General features: G+C 35.4%; 1 protein-coding gene and 1 long non-coding RNA gene across 5 annotated transcripts in view; one reads left to right on the top strand and one right to left on the bottom strand.

Moving 5' to 3' along the window:
- Nucleotides 1–1650, top strand: part of LOC126924062 (uncharacterized) — a 128883-nt gene extending 127233 nt beyond the window's left edge. Inside the window, exon 3 of the long non-coding RNA XR_007713402.1 lies at nt 975–1650. This is a non-coding gene — a long non-coding RNA (uncharacterized LOC126924062). The remainder of the gene's footprint in view (nt 1–974) is intronic.
- Nucleotides 1–15502, bottom strand: part of LOC126923852 (CCR4-NOT transcription complex subunit 6-like) — a 407221-nt gene that overhangs the window by 159740 nt on the left and 231979 nt on the right. The gene's annotated exons all lie outside the window — the stretch shown is intronic.

The following is a 15502-nucleotide window of genomic DNA, read 5'->3' as shown; positions in this document are numbered from 1 at the left end:
GATTAGATTCATCTTCGGAAGGCTGATACACGGCGATAAAACAGGCGTGTGTAATTGTTGCATCTTATAGAAATATTTTGTCGCCTGACCAATTCTTTGGATCCTTCACTTTTTCGAATTATAAAACAGTCAACGAAGGATTGCCAACGTTAACAGAACCAGCGATATTTAACCAGCAAATGTATATATTATTATTTAGCAAATGCTAAAATGCATTGCATAAAACGACGTCTTCATCATTGACGATTGTGAAGTCAAAATATCTGAAGATGCCCAGAAACCAAAAATATTCCCGCATTGCATGGTGGCAATCGACAATCAAAACGAAAACCTCTCATCTGCCATGGTTATCGGTAATCAAAGAAAATTCTGTCATATATAACGATTATCGATAATCAAAAGGAAAATTTTTCATCTATAATATCGGTAATAAAAGAATTTTTTCTCGTACATAATGGTTATCGGCAATCAAAAGGGGAAATTTTTCATCTTTATTGACTAATGGTAAGCAAGAACATTTTTATCATTTAGAACGATTAGCCGTAACTAAAATCAGTTAAAATAATCTACTAATTGTTATAGTGCAACTTAAATACTTAGAAGGCAGGATGAAGTGGAAGAACAGAAAAATATTAGCAAGATTCAGGATGTAGAAACAAAAAACCTTGTGCGTCTATTATTTCCTCAGAAAACAAAAGAAACTTTTCGGACAACCTAGTATATCTTGCTTATATAATTATTAAAATTATTATCGAGAAAACAACATCTGACAGATTATACATACAATGTTCACACACGCACACGTACGCATGAAACACACATAATAAAAGAATCTATTGGAACATTCAGTTTCTCGACGAACATTATGAGAAAGAAGGCACACTAGGTTCATTTTAACGGCGTTCATAGTATCTGCTTTCAAACAATTATCGAATTATTTGACAAAGAGTATCCAAATATAACATACATTACAGAAAAATCGCCAAAGAAGAGTTACCAAAGTACTTAGAAGGAAGGATGAAGTGGAAGGACAGAAAAATATCAGCAAGATTGAGATATGGAAACGAGACCAAAGCAAGGGAATACTGGAAAGAAGAGGGAGGAAAAAGATGCAGACTATGTAAAAGGAAAGAAGAAGACCTGACACGTGTAATAGAAGAATGCGAAATAACGGGAAGGCCAAAGGACACAGAAAAAATACTAAACGAGACTGGAGAAGAACTAACAGAACTAAAAGCAATAATAGAGAAGAGAAGGGCAATAAAAGACGAGGAGGAACGACAATAAGGAAGCACAGCAAGGAGGCAAAAGCCCAAAAGGTGCAATAGTTTTTAGAGACAGAATAATTAAGGGAGTGCAATATAATACAGTGAATAAGAGGAGAGGTAGATATATAAGAAATGAAATAGATAAAAGAGATGTAAAACCGAAAGCTCGTCCAAAGCCGAAAGGCACGGACTAAGCAATAATAAATAAATAAATAAATAAATAATATTTGACAAAGAAATTGATTATTTGTTTCACGCTTCTTAATGAGTGTACATGATCTACGTGCCATTAAAATACGAGTTTAAAGATGGAAATTATACGCGTCGTTTATATACCGCAGGTGTTCGTGCTTTATAAAATTCTTTGGATAAGACGAACGAATATATTATAGATGTCATATGAATTTCGCGGGGATCTAATCTGATCGTGATAACCGTGAAAGCAGGATTTAGGTGATTTAACACCGGGGATAAGTCCGCGATCATGACCAGCGAAGCAGTATAATTGGATTCGATTGTCTTGGGGGTTGGAATATGCAAATCAATTCATATTGCTCGGTGATATCTCCAATGTCTGTTTCTAGATTGCGGTATAATGGAGAGCCGAAAGGAGACAACGAATGGAACGTAATGAAAATTACAGAAACGCAATATCTGAATTCAAATTAAACTCAAATGAAACGAAGGAAAAGCGACAAGCGCTTGATTGAATTTTTTCCGATACAAAAGAAGAGATTGTCCAATAAGATAAAAAAGAAAAAAAAGAAACATTTAAATCCCACTTCGAGTTTCCATTATTCATCACTGTTTCCGAATCGAATATGCTACGAAATGAATCGTAAAAATGGCGTGATATATTTGGAAAATTCATTTAAAGGAGGATGGTAGAAAATGGCCAATTTTTCCGCAGCTCAGGCATCAAGAATATTTACTGGACATCGTTCTATACATTCCAAGGAATTATAAAAGCACAATCTTTTACCGGCAATATGATGCGAAAGTTGAAAAAAAAAATGCAATTGTAGTGTGAAGTGAACAGAGCGAAAAATTGGTAATCGTCAACTTCAAACGATGCTGAATTTGTAACAAATGGATGAAATTAAAAAATTCGAACGCTACTTTGTAGATAAAAGTTGATATTTATATTATGCGTCGAAGATAATTGACAGAAATATTTTCTAACATTCCTAGAAAAAGATATATCATGATAACAAGTAACGATGCAGTTATTAGAAGAAATATGTTGGTAATTGCATTGTGACTTGCCTAGTAAGGCAAAGTGTAATGTATTAAACACAAAGAAGAGCTTTTACATTGTATTCTTTTCTTTATTCGATAGCTTAAAATTTAACAGTTTTAAAGCGTGTAAAATCAAGGCAAGCGATCGATCAGTTTTGCACGTTAACATGTTAAGCATCACATAATAGAATGCAATAATAATATACAAGGAAACCTGTATATTGTTGAGCACTCGCGCTAAAAATGTAATTAGTTATCGTTCGATTGTTGAACTCATATTACTGAGAATAAAAACCTGACAGACTCATTGCGACGCATCCATTCGACCAATGTCCCTTCCGTTTTCCTGGCTAAGCTTTCTGGATGAAGAAATATTTAACGAAAGCAAGAAAGGTAATTCTCTAATGATTATGAGATAAAAATGGAAAAATATTTCACTGAAACCGTGAAAGTGTTAGTAAATTCTGAAAGCATTAGAATTACATTAATACATTGGTAATAAATAAATTAGATAAATAAATTAAATTATAATATAAATAGTATATTAAGTATATCGGTATTACATTCAGTGATTTAATGATTCGTGATTATGAAAATTAGTTTCTTCCATTTAGTACATTTTTAAATAAAAACCACTAAAAAAAGAAATTTTAAATTTTCATACTTCCTTCCTATTGCAACGCTACTCCTGAAAGGGTTGCGTGTCTGAACAATTGCTATTTATAAATTATTTGGGTTTAAGATTGCGAATTCCCGATGTTAATGCACCGGCAATGGAACCATTAATTATAAAAATGGTAGAGGAAATTAGCAAGTAAAATTTTAACAATTTTCAGTCGGTGTGCTGGAATGCTGCAAAAGTTTTTAAAACACGCAATACCTGACTATTATTTAATACAATTTTGTTAATGACTGGATCGCGGATTTTTATGTATCTATGGAAAATTTGCAATAGCGAAAATGCACATAACATGCAAAAGTATATAAAACATCCAAAGTAAGCTACTCTCTATGTCTAATATTTGGTAGGTGAAATAATTGTCCATCTAGATTCCATTCTTTTAATTATATTTATTAAAATATAAATTTGTATAATTACTCGCAGCCTACTAATGACTTTCAAAGCTGAAGCAACGTTAAAACAAAGAAGAAGAAGAAGATTCCTATATCAAGAAATAAGATTGACTCTAGCGTACAGGATCTGACTCGGATGAACTACTCTCCATAATGTTTACAAGGTAAAACAATTTTCTATCTGGATTCCATTCTTTTAATTATATCTATTAAAATATAGATTTGCATAAGTACGTACAGTCCACTAACGACTTTCTAAGCTGGAGTAACGTTAAAATAAGAAAGAAGAAGGAAATTCCTGTATGAAAAAATAAGAACGACTCAAGTCTAGTGGACATGATCTGCCTCAGATGGACTACTCTCTGTGATATATAGTAGGTAAAACAATTTTCCATCCATGAGATTCCATTCTCATAATTATATTTATTAAACGCATAAGTACACGCACTAATGATCTTCGAAGTTGAAGTAACATTAAAACCAAGGAAAAGAAGAAAATTCATCAAGATATAAGGTATGAAAAGATAAAAAACACTCTGGTGTGCATTCCATTATTTTAATTATATTTATTAAACTGTAAATTTGCATAAATACCCTGTACTAATGTCCTTCGAAGTCGGAGTAACGTTAAGACCAAAAAGAGGAAGGGAATTCTTGTATCAAAAAATAAGAAGGACTTTAGCGCGCTTGATCTGACTCGGCTGCAACTATGGAACGAAATATTCATCTGCGTTTGCATACCTTCGTGCTAAGTAAAATATGCCTCGTCCACGTTCGAAAGAAGCCTTCTCAAGACGACTCGGCGATTTAATAGCAGTTCTGAATCGCGCAGCACTCTCTACAATTTAGATCATATCGAATCATCAGGGGAGAATCATCAAGAATCTTAATGCCAGACGCTAGTTTCTTTTAACCGAAGTTGTCACGGTTCGAAAAACTTGATGCGGGGTTTAAAAGTACGAAACTGCGCCGTGTGGTTTTCGCGTTCTTCCTTCGCCGAGCTGATCATTCACAGACTTCTTCATCCTGCATGGTATCTGATTACACGTTGCCATATCGTTATCTGGTAGCCCTTCGCCAGCATTATTTTGCATTATGACGTGTAAATGTAGGTTATTCCCGCGGAATCTCGCTGCGATTGAATTTTACGACTAGGCTAATCAAAATTCCCGCGTAACGTAGTCGAGAAGGACCATATGTCGTGCTACCTGAAATGCTGCTTCTCACGCATCGTTCTCCTCCAAGTTACCGATATACAGAGCCGTATCGGACGAAAAGCGCCACGATTATAGTTAAATGAAATAAGGACGTTTTATTTTGACAAGATTTTATGTTCGTTCGATGGCTGTTCTTGACAAAGTTTCGTAGTTTATAATGAACAAACACGTGAGTGAACACAGGTACACGACTGAGCCATTTAACATAAAATTAAAACGAGAAATCATGCATATTAATAAGATGTTTAACGTAAAATTCAAGTGAGAAATCATGCTACTAATCATGTACTAATTGGACATTTTTTCATATTTCGTCCACATTGAAGATACTCTTTAACGTTAGAAAAACATAATTGGAAATACGAAAGTAATGATAATCTTAACTGGACTATTAAATCATATATTAAAATAAAGTAAGAATGAAAGTTTGCCAGATTCCCCAAACCTTGTTGAAAACATATTTTCTTATTAAACATATTGTTATTTTCATGTGTAAAATGCAAGAGCAACTTCGTTTGATAAATACATAAATACAGAGAACGATGTCAAAAGAGCAGAACAAGTAAATCCTTAAAAACATGTTTGCATTTTTCTGAATAAATTCAAAGAATATTTACGCTTCATATTAAGCCTTTACTTTGTATTTTTATACAAAGACTAAAATGGAAACGAATACTTTTCATGAAATATTTATTTACCCGTTTCTTTTCCCATAGTTATCATTATCATTGAAATGTTTTTCTTATGAAATTAAACATCATCCATTAAACTGTCTTATCAATCTTATCGATTATTTCTGGTCTGTTCTCTCAAACGTTAATTAATTAATTTATCTATTACTTAAACGCATGACAGTTAACATTCACATCGTTAAATTCGAAGCTTTGCCATCTATCGTGTTCAGGATCATAGTAAACGTACCGCGATATGTGCGAAATGCCAAACTCCGTAAAAATCTGAAAATCAGATCAGTCGCCGAGGAAATTATACGCTTGAGCGACAAATACAAAACCAGATTGGACAATCATTCTAACGATCCAGTCAAGCAACTCTACACAGTCAACCTACGTGGAAGACAGCACAGATTTGCTGACCAATGTCCTAATAGAACAGATTGTAAAGTTTGTCAGAATAAGAAAAAAGAAAAAAAAATAAAATTTATGTCGAAGGTTGAATATCCTGTTCAAGTCGGTTAAAAATCGTGGTTTCCCAGTTAAAATTTCCGTAGAAGCGAAGCAAGTAACATGAGAGAGCCATGTAGGTCAGGCAACTACGCAGCTGAGTTCGGCTACCTCTCAGTGCTTTCCGATGCATGCTGTTTGCCAACCCCGCAGACAAAACCCGTAAGGCAACTCCGTCGTTGGCACATATTGCGTCGTCCGTCGAACTCCTAGAGGTTATCCTAAGTTCTATAAGAGAGAGTACACGTTCTGACAGGAGATTCGTAGGTCGGTGGAGGTACGCGTACATAAAAAACACGGACAAGTGCTCTTTATCTTCATGGGGCGGAAGGGCCGGCTGTATAGAGGAGAAGCACTCAAAAATTCCATAAATTTTTAAACCATTCTCGTAAAGGCAGACTTTTTCGGGAACACCGTCGGGCGGGGACAGTGACCTGGCGAAAGAATAATTCCTTTGCACTTTAAGCTATCGTCCGAGATGGCCTGCCGACTCTTCGTTTTCTACGAGCGGCTCTACGTTCCATGGATTTCTTAATATTTTAGCTATGTTCCCTGCCGGATCACATCGTCAACCTTGAGGCCTGTACACGTCTCTCTATGCAAAATTCACTTGCCTACGATGTCTGCTATCCAAAGATAGTATAGTATGGTACAGGTTAGAAAATTATAGGATAATTTAGTATAGTACGTGGGAATGAACGATACTAAAATCAAAGAGAAGCGAGAGAAGCATGAGAGGGATTTAAACTCCTTAACCTAGAGTACCGTGTGAGAGACGTGGTACATCGATCGGGGCAAACATAAACACGTGCGAGAGACGTGGTACGTGGATCGGGCCAAACATAAACAACACGTGCGAGAGACGTGATACGTCGATGTTATTGATTTATTGTTTACTTCAAGGTAATAAATCTTTCAGGTTCAATGACCAATTGGTAGTAATTATTTATCAAACATGTTGCAAAATAAAATTAGTTGTACCTTACACGTGTATTTATATATCAAAAGACATGTGCGATTTGCACAACTTGGAGCGCTCAGCCAAACCGTGAAATGGCTCGACGCGTGACCGACTATGTTGTTGCTTGCGGCACGCGCTATTGGAACTTAAATCGTAAAGCAAGGGATTAGGTACGTTGTTGCTGTGCAAACGAGTCCATTTCTTGACAACACCGCCGAAATAAAGATTCTATACCTGCGAGCAAGAATCAATGCTTTCTAAATATTTATACTTTGACGCGTGTCAAGCTCATTCGTAGAGTATAACGATCTGCCGTATCTATTTTTTCATTTATTACTAAGTTTAAAAACAAAACGTATTATTTTGAGCAGAAGAGCCATGAAACCTCGTTAGACATCAATTAACCTATTTCGCGTGCACGAGAAGCTATTAATAACGGCTACAAATCGAAATAACCGTAACGAATCTGAGGTTTACGAAGAAATAATGGTACTTTCGTGTAAAAGTGTAAACGACAAAGGTATCTCCGGACAAGGAGATGGTACAAAGAGAACTCAAGACGAAAGAACGAACCATTTCTACGGAACTGTCTAGTAAGTACAAAAGGAGGAGCCGAGAATCTCTCTTCCTTTTACGTGTCGGTGTCTTTTCTCTAGCAGCTTCTTTTCTTCTAGCGGAAAGCATGCAGAGAAAGATAGCCAGGCTTCGATTTTGTCACTCAGTCGCTCGAACACTCTGGCGATTCTTCGAGTTACTCTGTTGGCGAGGTGCTCGGGTACCTTGAAAATATCAGTTTCCATCCCAACGGGTCGCAGTCAGCGATGGCAAGTTTCCCTCGACGCGTCTTTCTTTCACTTTCCTTTTAACCGGCACGTCTTCGTCTCACAGCGCGCGCGGCTTCGCAATCGTGCCCGGGCTTTTCAATGCGGTGAGAAATTCGCATAGCTACGCGGTTTTCTCCCGGGTCGAACGGGTCGCACACGTCATCCCGTGTTTTCTAGTTGGCGTGACATTTCCACTCGACGTCAGATTTCCTGCTGTCTCATCCGTGTAACTTCACAACGCCCGCCCCGCCTCTCTTTCCTATTCACAAGTTTCTTTTCTACAGACCAATTCTATATGTGTCAGCCGAACAAGTGTACGTTTGTGCAGTTGGCTGGCCATAAAATTGGAAAAAGGGAGCACGGAGCATTGTAGAAAATAACGTGTACGAATCTGCAATCTGATTCGTTGATTCGTAAATTGAAACATTTACAGATCTGTTGGAATATTTGCAGAAAAAGAAGATAGACCTGACAAGCTGCAAGAAAATAATCAACCTTGAACTCTGTTTGGATTTTAGACTGTGAAGAGCTTACATCTTCGATATCGAAGCGAACATGTCATCGATCATACAGGGTGTTTCGGAACATGTGGACAATAAGGAAAAAGATTTCATATAAGTTCGTATCCGAGACACAGCCGTTTTCGTATCGTATCAATTGCTCAGCTGCCTTTACAGAGATTCCTAGAAGTCGGCTCGAATGCGAGCTGTTAGACGTCTAGGCGTTTCGCTCAGAGAGACCACGCATTAAATGCGTCAGCCATTTATGCGTTTGTATAATCTGCCACTATTATTAACGTTATGAAATGTGAAGTCTCGCAAGACTCTATCAGTCACTTGATACCACGGTTATACGAAGTAAATTTTAGTAGTGGCTGATTAACTGGACTTTTTAGCTGAACTTGCATTATCTCAAGTACCGCCGAGCATCAGTCCACTTCTAATATGAACGTCTGAAAGTAGATAAGATGTAAACAGCAGACGCACGCGTTACATGATACACTCTCGTGCTATGCAGTCTGCAACATTATTATGTACTTAGAAGCAAATATTTCGCGGAATCCTCTTATATGAACATGAAATCCTATTAACCGAACGAAAAATCATAGTTGGCAGGGAGGAATAGGTGGACTTCTATTAGGAGACCTGTTCATACGAACCAACTCGTCTCTCGACAGATTCATGTAAACGGAGTTCTATTATACACGTATTGCTATCATGAATGATACAACTCAGTTGGTTTAGGAACGTTACGAGGGAATACCTATAAGATGAAAGGGAGTGTTTATAACATGATGTATCAGACGTTATTTATAAACAATTAAATGAAGAACTTACAGTCTGTTTATCAAAACACTTATTGGAAAACAGAAATTTAGTTGTATTTTAAAAACAAGATCAATATTGTAGGATCTTTACTACAATTAGTTTATTTACAATAAATGGATTAAACAGATGTTGATTAAACAGGGAACGATGGTTGCCTAACGTGAACTAATTACAATAACGTATAATAATTAAGACAACTATAACCACGAGCGAGACTCGTGGTAAGGGATTTGTGCCATAAACGGAACCCACGAGCCTGACTCGTGGTAATTTACAAATTGCTAGTGATTCATTACCCACTTTGAAATAATAAATTGTTTTTGTTAACTGATCGATTGATCATGATTACGCCCTAGACGCCTTAAAAACACTATTTGTCCTCAAACGTTGTTTATTATTTCACAATTCCTTTTGTAACCCCTAAATATATCAGGTCTGTAAATATGAAACCGGAATTTGCCTATAGATGGCCCTAGCTAATAATGTAGTTATCACTAAACTGCGTTATTGATGCCAAGTCTTCGTTGACATCTCACAAACATTTTCGACTCAGAACAATACAAGTTTCATACAACAGCATAGTTTGTAATAGCGTTGAACATGTCGAATTTTGTGCCTGGAAACTACGATTTGCGGACAGCATTGATTTTCTGTTACCATTTGAAGAAAACTGCTTCAGAATCGCATCGAATGCTTGTCGAAGATTACGGTGAGCATGCTCTTGATAAATCACAGTGCTTTGAGTGGTTTAAAAAATTCAGAAGTGACAATTTTGACGTAAGCAACGAAGAACGTGGAACGTGAAACGTGATCTATTATGAGCTGTTAAAACCTGGCGAAACCGTTAATACCGAGCGTTACCGACAACAAATGATCGATCTGAATCAAGCTTTGCGTGAAAAACGATCAGAATTTCAAAAAAGGCAACACAAAGTAATTTTGCTTCATGATAATGCACCATCACATACAGCAAAACCTGTCAAGGAAACGATTGAAGCGTTCAGTTGAGAAATACTTTCGCACGCGGCTTCCTCACCAGATTTGGCTCCGTCCTATTACTATTTATTTGCATCGATGGGACACGCACTTTCTGACCAGCACTTCACTTCTTACGAAAATGTACGAAAATGGCTCGATGACTGGTTTGCCTCAAAAGAGCGACAGTTCTTTTGGTGTGGCATCCACCAATTACCAGACAGGTGGGAAAAATGTATAGCTAGCGATGGGCAATACTTCGAATAAAATATTTTTAATCATTTTCATAGAATAAACGTGTATTTTCTATACAAAAATTCCGGTTTCATATTTACATACCTGGTACATGTCATAAGAAGTATACATTTTGCGCCAGTTCAGGCACACAGCTGAACAGATGAATGGCACGGCGCGCGACCGAACTTCTTGCTTACTATGGCTCGCGCGATCGGCAGATAACGTGTAGGCCAAGGGGTTAATTCGTTCATGTCCCTTAGCAATCCCTTGTCTTTTGTCTTAGCCCCACCACGCACATTCTCCGCAACCGCTTGTTTATAATTCGCCTGACACCCCCCGCCCCAGGCTCCTCGTCCGCGATACTACAATATCGAACACTGTTTTCCTTATCTTGACGTGACATATCTATCAGTGAAGTTATGAGCACATGATCTTGGACACTATAACAGGATTATATGTTTACTGCGTTTATATCCACCGTTTCCGCCACTGTTTTTTAGTCGATTTTGACATTCGTATTACTTTGATGTTTATGTTAAATATCCATTCTATTATGGTTTATATATCGTTATTTAATCATACGCTGTATCATATGTTTTGAAACAGAGGATTTGTTATTGAAGTAGGAAACTGTGCAAGCAAATCACCATCAGTCTTTATGATTATGAAAACGAGAGATTTTCGTTATGGAAGTTTACGTTCGCGAAGAACTTGCATCGAATTCATTAATATAATTATCGCAAAGATATGCATATAAGATAAAAACTTCCAGAAAATATATAATATATTTCTGCAGGAACTTTTTAAAATATCTGATATAAGGATAAAGTATCAGGTAGGTATATTAAAATGAAACCAGAATTACCAAAGGTATTCTAGATATTTTATACCAACGTAACTTCAAATACGACATGAATATGCAAATGATGGTGAAACAGAGTTATTATTTAAAGCTTTGTAAAATTTCCTCATTTTTTTGTCATTTATATTGATGAATACAAATTTGAAATATCGCGAATTCGCATTTCAATGTTTATGATGTATACATTAGGATATAAAGTAAAACAATATAATTTTTAAATATTAAAAAAGGAATTTTCTCTGTTTGGAATATATTTTTCCTTTACGTGATTTAACTTGTTAATTTGTATCGTTATATGTTGAAATACTTGCATTTGATCGTGCCATACATATAAAACTCCGAGTTACTTGTATCACGCAGTGCATGTACACGAGTATTTTATTGTATTTTATGTTGCACATAAAAACCACATAAAATTCAACAGAAAAAACAATTCAAGCTAACAGAGTCAGTATAGTATTTCATGAAACGCTTTTTAAACAATAGTATTTTTTAGCTGTCAATAGAAGTTTTACATATTTGCTTCTTGAATTATTTGATACTGATAAAAAAAATAAAAAGTTCCGATTAAAAAAAGTAATATTAACACCTTGATACGATTGGCCATCGATGACCAACGTTACCAAATCCTTTACAATGATTAAAAAAGATACATTGCATGGACTAACAAATTTAGAACAATGCGAGTAACTTAAACAACATTGTCAGAGAAAATATGTGCAGAAAACACAATATATAATATTTTGAAAAAATTAAATGTTATAGTGTATTATATTTCGATCAATCATAACTCCCAGCAAAATAGATAAAATTTGCATGGCAGTTGACTGTTTGTTTAGAATTGTTACGATTGTTAAAGAAGAAGTCAAATGTCGAGTAGTTTAGAAAATAATGTTTAAAATAATTGTATCGTTAAAGGAACAGCGTGTTTCTTCCGTATTTGTTTATTATTTTACAATCTGTGCTCTTTGTCGTCGCCTACAATATTTACAAGCTGAATATCGTGTTTTTAACTTTGTAAAATTCCAAATACTCACTCAATGGCGAACACTCAATGGTGATCCAATTATGGAATATTCCATATTTGGATTGCTTTTATCTTTTATAAGTCGTTTTATTTATACCAAGATGTCTTCTTCCATCATAAGAAGAAAAAAAAAAACAACAAGAAGAAAACTATGGAACAGATAAAAGCCATAAAAATGGCTGGAGAAAAGAAAATGAAGTACCTTAAAGCGGCAGACCATCTTCAAGTGATCATAAATGTGCTGGTGCAAAGTTTGAACCAACGCCTATTGCTAATGGCTATTTTTCAATATAATTCATTTAACACGTGATTTTATTACAAAAGAAGGATAAATCTATTTTTTCTTTGTTTTCTATGAAAAAGTAAAGTCAATATATTGGGTACAACTATTGTCTTTCTAATGTCAGTTCGATATTGAAAATGGTTCAAAGCGTTAGAAGTATAAAAGTGGTTTTAAATTGAACATAAATGTATGATCGAACATCTGAAAAAATCTTTCCTTTTTTTTTTCATTGCGATTGATTCTGTAAGACTGACATTCAAGAAATAAAACGATATTCCATATTTGACCACTTTCCTCTATCTACATATGTTTTATCTATTATCGTTTTTCTAATTCCGCGTGTGTTCAATGGAACAAAGCTGTTGCACAGTAGCTGATGCATGCCGTTTCGAATTAAATTTCGATATGTGTTTTATCGCGCTACGTGTTTCCCGCATCGACCAATATCTGTAATATCCGGCATCAGGAAAGAACTGCAGTCGTATGTTTTGGTCCATAGGATGGTCAACGGCAGGATGAGGTTATTCGAAACTTCGTTTATCGGCTGTGAGGAAATAACACGTGGTGAATACGTGTTCAGCTGTATGCAATCGGCTAGCTTTGCTATCAGCGTGCAGTTCCCATTTCTACACGGTCACCTATTTACTCGGCTTTTTTGATGAATTTTTTACCGAATTTCCATAAAATTCTCTGAATAATAATATAAAACAACAGGAATAAACTGCCCCGTCAATGAAATTTTTAAACGTTTTTACATATCTTTCCGCTTCGTGCAAAATCAAACTCAATTTACTGGAAAAGCCAGCCGTTCGATATATTACCTTCTGCATATGAAACAGTGATTAATTTCGAAAGTAAAGAAATTTTAATATAAAATGCAATTTTTTAAATGTTGTAAAATTTGCATTATTAAATACAATTAATAATATTTGCAGCGTAATTGGAAATTACGAGTAATAGATACTTCTTTATATGCTTCTGTTTATCATCTATCAATGATAATAAAATACATTGCAAAATCATATGTTTACGATAGATACTAATATTTTATAGTATATAAGTAACGTTAAAGCAAAAAAAAAGAAACTTTTCGTTTCAGATCCTGATTCCAAGAAAATCGAATGTAAAAGTTGGCCAAACACGCGCGTACAGAGCTAACTCTTGATTAAATATGTTCAAATCCGATTTTCCTGAGAGCGAGGGTTTAAACGAAAAAATTGTATTCCACATTTTTTTACTTATTTTCACATGTAAAATAGCCTGCTACCGACTGTTCTTCCCTATTCTGTCGGGAATTAATCAAATTCAGCTACACTCGACAAATCAGCAAACTCAATATCCTCCAAAATAAAATCTCTAATGTATTGCAACTTTTTCAAAATCTTTGTACGGTTTATCCCATAAACTAATCCTTCTAACTTATTAAAAAAATTCCAGTCGTTTGGTGCAATTTTAAAAGAGTTATTATGTTTCAAAGTGCGTGAGAATATTAATTTGACCGATTGCTATACGTTGATGCTAACTTCATTCGTGTCACGAAATACGATCCGCGATGATTGAAACTTTAACTTGCTCGACTTTCCTTTTCATCCTGTTGACGTTCGAAACTTGAGAATACGCTGTTTGTAAATACAATTCGCAGCCGAGCCTCGCGCTTCTATTGCGGAGAAAGGCAGCGAATGAGCAAACGAGTCACAAGAAAGAAGAGTCATGGCAAACGAAGGAAAAAAGGAAAGAAAAACATCGATTCGATTTCATTTCTTTGCCGTGCACCGTGGATCGCGAAGCTATAAGTTCGCTCCGTTTGAGCTTTTAATGGTCAGATACGGGAACTGGCTTACGCAATTAAACCGGCACTTGTAACGAGCTCCACCCCCGTGCAGAACGAGTTAAGTGAATTAAATCCACTCGCCGCGAAAGAGTACGTAGCTGTTACGCCTGCTACCACTGTGAACTGTGGCTAGTAGTCGATACTGCAAGCGGTCAACGAAAGACGCTGTTAACTCGTACAGATAGAGGAATACATTTCAGTTAGAATTTCGTGCAGCTACGCAAATACTCTCGCAGCTGATTTTACATCATGATCGCTTGATCGTAACATCAAGTTTGAAAATTATTTTTAAGGGCAATTAACGATGTTACGTATTGCGTTTTTTATTTACGTCTCGTTTCCTCAACGCTAAACTTTTGAACTTGAAACACACCGTTGACCGTAAACGCTAAGACACTTCGTGTTACTTGATTGCATAATGAATTTATTCTTTTTTCACTGGCGTATAGATTTCGACAAATGCTATAGAAATTACTCGAGGAATAGAAAAATACGCTTGTGTGTGTGACTGAATTATTTGATAAAAGATATTATTTATATACAAAAGGAATGAGTTATTCTCGTTTGAATATATTTTATTACATTTATATAACAAAATATGAACTTACCATAAATTGAGTGTCTTTATTGTTTTTATTTTCTAGTTATTTTATTATAAACCTTTTATTTCATTCGCATCATGTACGCTAATAAATGATGTGAAATTTATTAGAATTTTCTAATCGATAACAAACGAATATCTTAATACTTAATCTTAATGAGATCGCTGGTAGTGAACATATGTACACGCATATTCAAGAATTCAATTCCAGAATTTTATAAGATAATTAAACAGATATATCGATTTATTTATTAAGGATAATATTGCTAATGTAAGACGAAGGAATTTATCATGAAATTAAATCACAGACATTTTGAAACATGCGTGAAGGATCTATGAAGATATAATTTTCTTTGCCTTCGTTGGAGTGAAGTTAATTAAACTCATTTGAAACACTGTTCATTCACGCGTACTAGAGGCAATCGATTTTGCACGTGGTTAACGAAAAACAGAATCACAAAAGGTTGGGCGGATAAATCGATAGAATTCCTCCAATTTAATTATCCATACAAATCGAATGGAACGGAAACATTGCATCGGAAGACAGCGGTTAAATTCAGTAAAACAGACGTGAAGTAAAATAAAGAAAAGTTT

Source organism: Bombus affinis, chromosome 2 (genome assembly GCF_024516045.1).
Source record: "Bombus affinis isolate iyBomAffi1 chromosome 2, iyBomAffi1.2, whole genome shotgun sequence".
NCBI lineage: Eukaryota > Metazoa > Arthropoda > Insecta > Hymenoptera > Apidae > Bombus > Bombus affinis.
Note: the sequence above shows the minus strand (reverse complement) of the source record. Positions and strands in the feature narration are given on the sequence as shown.